Below are 4,646 nucleotides of genomic sequence, written 5' to 3'. Positions count from 1 at the left end.
CCTTGTGGGTGATACACCGAAGGAGAGTGTTAGAATTCAGACTGATTGGCTTGTTCTTTCCTCTCCTTTTTCTTCTGATGCTGAAGAATAGATTATTTTACCTCAGAAAGGTCTATTGCATGATGATCAATTTTGGGTGAGCAAACATACTAATCGGAGAGCCAAAAAATAATTCTTTTCTGCTGTGATTGGTGGCTGCTTTGTTGGTAGTTTTTGTCTCTCATTCTTCTTGGTATCAAGTGGCTCTCTCTGGTTATATCTTGTGTTGGCCTTGCGAATTTTGCTAGATGTTTTTGGGCAATGATGTGGTATGGGCTCATCGCTTGAAATCCATGGCTAGTTGGCAACCTTAGATGGTGATTCTTATTAGCGGTGATGACGGTTGGTTGGCTTTTGGTGAATTTTTACACTTTCACTCCTCTGGATGGTCTATGCCTGAATTTGGAGTGGTTGGTAATATGTACTAATGCTGAGCCTGTTGGCTGTTAGGCCTTTTCTTCTTGGTTGTGTGTACCTTTGTATTGTCATTTGTATCTGGCTATTTCTGGTCTGTGGCTTGCTGTTTGTCCTGAGCTGTACCCTTTTTGTCTTAATAGAATAAAAATCTCTTAAAAAAAATGAGTACTATGCGTTTTGTTCCATTCTTTTTTTTATTATTATAAGTTTTATTGATTGATTATATTTAATATTGAATTTAATTTTATTTAAATACATGATATTTGAGTTTGTTAGTTTATATTTAAGTATATGATAAACTTTTATAAGAGTTTTTATATATTAAGTCAATATACATATAATTAATTAATCAACATTACATTATATTTACATAAAAAAAGAAGATAAAAAACATATTATATTAAAAAATAAATAAATATGTATATTTAGTTTTTCTTGAAAAAGATATCTTTGTTTTGAACATATGATTTTTTGTATTATTTTATTTGAAAAAAAAAATACTTTATTTTCACCTAATATTTGATATTATCAATGTAGCTTTACCATTTAACTCAGTTGATATAAACTCTTTTCTAATAAATTTTCCTTAGAATTGTAAAATAATTTGAAAAATAATTCTGAAAGAAATTATATTGATTTTAGAGAGTGATGAGCTTCTTTATAATTAGTATCCAATTAAGAGCAAGTAAATGCAAATATATTTAACAAGCTATTTATGAAATAGTTCGCTGATTAAAATATCAGCATGAAGGCACATTATAGGGAACAAATAACACAAAAATAAGGCCTTTATAAATTGCCAATCACTATGTGCATGCGTTGTTGGAGTGAGTTTGAGCTAGACAACAACTAAATTTGTCCTGAAACTCCTTCTGGATGTATTGCTAGTCCCTTGCTTTAAGAAACTCATTCATCTTTTGACCACCCATAATATTGAGCACGTGATATGATTCAAATAGAAATTTGTCTGGTGCACGATGCCATTTAGTGTAAAGAATATAATGTTCAACATCAGCTTTTAGTCTTTCAACATTCACCAGAACATAACCTTCTTGATATTGTTCAATTTCACGAATTTTGGTCTTCAAAATATTCATTAGAGCTAAATGGTCACCATGATCCATGAACCTTTATTGTAAAAATCTCCAACATATCACTTAAATCTACACCATCCCTTCAGATGGGAACGAGATATTTCATTATTTCCTCGTACATATTCCACAGAATGGAATCTTCAAACTCTGACCATATACATGCAACAATGATAAATTTCATTCGATCTTATATGTTCCTCTAAGATAGATATTGTCAGTGGAATGCGACAAATAATCTGTCAATTGCTTCGTACCATCAACAATCAACTTTTTCTTAGATATTTTATGAATGTTATACAATCTTGTTGAAGACATAATAAGTTGATGATGATTTCCAATCAATGTTGAGCGTCGAAGAAAATGAATAATAAATAAATCAGTACATTGTCAATTTATATAAATAACACATATTTAATGTATATAGCAATGTCATTACCTGTCATTAATGTTAGCTGAAAAAAAAAATCATTCATCATACTGATCAGTACTACCACAATGGCAAGATAATAGAAACATGCAAAAGTGATATGATAATACATATCATTTTAACAATACAATTTTGCAGCTGTAAAATTGTGTTGTCAGTTGGTGAAATGACAACAACAAATCATATCATGTATAATGTAAAGATATAAGGTCAAATTAAGTTTTATTATAATTTCAAGCTGCATGAAAAGGTGCAAAATCACTCACATTTACAATATAAGGTGTGTATCCACATTAGCTGGAAATAGTGTGAAACTTGATTTGCAACTGCAGTATATTTTTTTAATCCAGATCGACCTGATTAATAAATATAATTTATAAATCTATATTATAGTTCGAGAAGGAAAAAATATTTTGACATAATATTAAATATACCTAAATCTTAATTTACTAATCCTAGTTATGAAATTTAAAATATTTAAATTTATATTGAATAATTAAAATTCTTTATATTTATTTTCTCTCTCTCTCTCAATTATTACAAATTTTTATATTTAAATTCTCTCTTCTTTTTCTTCTTTTAGAGGTTGGCAGGTTATAAGTTATATCAAATGTGTTTAAATATGGCAGGATATTATGTGCTTAAATATTCCTATTTAGTTTTAGATTTAAATTAAATCATACGGATTTAGATGTTAAAGTTTGTGAATCAGCATTTTTTAAATATTTTATAAATGTAGGTATTCAGAATGATTGTGCAGTCATCATCTTTTATACTCCTATATGATGAAGAGTTATCTTTAGATGTGAATTTTTTGCCTACATATAGTGGTGGTACTTGTTGTCCCTTACAAGTTCTATTTAAGTCAAATTTAAAACAACTAAAGGATAGGATTTTTAGAGCGCTCAAGTACGATCATTCAAAATTCACAGCAAACATTGTGGGTCATTTTCTGGCGGGGAACGAATTCATTGCTTCAATAGTTGAGGACGATGAAATATGTGAATTTGCATTGTCAATGCTTGTTCCTGAAATTCTTATTATGTATAAAATGTTGAGAAAAATTCCAGCAGATAATAATTATGATGAAAATCTTTCTACTCAAATTCACGATTCAGTCGTACTGTACCATAAAGATGAGATGCAAGATGCTTCCAAAAGGCACTTGCCAAAGCCAAATTTACACCTTGGGTGTGTTTGGAATTAAAGAAAGTGTTAATTTGGCCAGCTGCACTACTTTCTCATTTCTATATAACTAATGCTATGTAAGTATGGTGTAGATCCACACAAAATTCATATGAAATGGATTTTCCCGGTCCTTTAACGCATTCCGAACCTTCGATGCGTTGTGTGTGTAAGTTTGTCTTAAATGACCTAAATGTCCAAAAAAAATGCAATGTACATGTCTTTATGATTGGTAAAATGAAAATGTTTTTCTTGATTGTGCTTTGATTTTGTATTTTCAATGCAGCTTCTTCTTAGACACAAAGAGGACCGTACTACCTTTGGTCAGTAGTGCTGACTACACATATGTTGAAAGTGTTATTAAGAGAATAGTGGAGATAACTATGGATATGTATAGAAAGTTACATATTCCTGATGAGCACTACGCAGAACATGCAGATTTAGAGTATACAAGAGTCACTCCTACTCCACCGATAAAAGATCCCCATTCCATGGCTATAGGATCATTGTTGTTCGAAGACCTAGGATCATCTCAAGATTATTTTAGTCAACTGACACATCAGACCATACCAGAATGATACACACCTAATTATGTTTCATGCACTATAACACTCATGACAGTTACATAGCCAATCATAGGTGCAATGGAGTAGTATGACATCATTGGTGATGAACAACATGGGTTACGTGATAGACCTGTACGACCACCGCAACTAGAGGTGTCAAAATTGGGATTCGGGTCGGGTTCGAGTCGAACTCGGAACTAACTCGGGTTCAAACGGGTCGACCCTCACCCGACTCGGTTATGTAAACGGGTCGGAAATCCAGACATGGACCCGAACCGTCGTGTTCCTAGGTTGACCCGACCCTACACAGTTGACCCGAGGACGGCGGGACGACGGACAACTGGTGGGCGAGGATACGAGTGCCTATGGGTAGACCATGAATGTACACCATGAAGTTATATTCTCACTTAATAAACCTGTGCAAATGTTCTTGAAGTTGGATTTTCGTTAGACACCATTTACAGTCAAACTCAAACTCGCGGTGCAAATCTAGCCAATCGGACGTATCAAAATTATTTATGCTTCTCCCTCCATTAATAATCTCCTTCATCTAATTTTGAAAAAAATAACAATAAATTCATTCTCCTGTGACAACCAAAGATGAATAATGTGGTCCATTTCATCCACCGACATTTCGAGTTCATCAGTTGAAGTACAATTACATTCACGTCACAGTTGATGATAATGCATTTGTAAGACGTGTTGACCTTCAAAATAACGAACATGCGTGTAGAACATCCGTTCAAGAAATTATTCCTACTATACACATTAATTTTCATCAAGTCTTCTTGTATGCTCATAAGCATATAATCATGATCTACTGTCCACTAATACATGCAACATCTAAATATTTCATTTTTTTTTCTAGCCTTCATCTCTAAAGGATTATCCAGGCATATTCCCATATATTGGTGCAAT

The sequence above is a fragment of the Dendrobium catenatum genome, unplaced genomic scaffold, assembly GCF_001605985.2.
Source record: "Dendrobium catenatum unplaced genomic scaffold, ASM160598v2 fragScaff_scaffold_9, whole genome shotgun sequence".
Taxonomy (NCBI): domain Eukaryota; kingdom Viridiplantae; phylum Streptophyta; class Magnoliopsida; order Asparagales; family Orchidaceae; genus Dendrobium; species Dendrobium catenatum.
The sequence above is the reverse complement of the archived record's forward strand: the minus strand, read 5'-3'. Positions refer to the sequence as shown.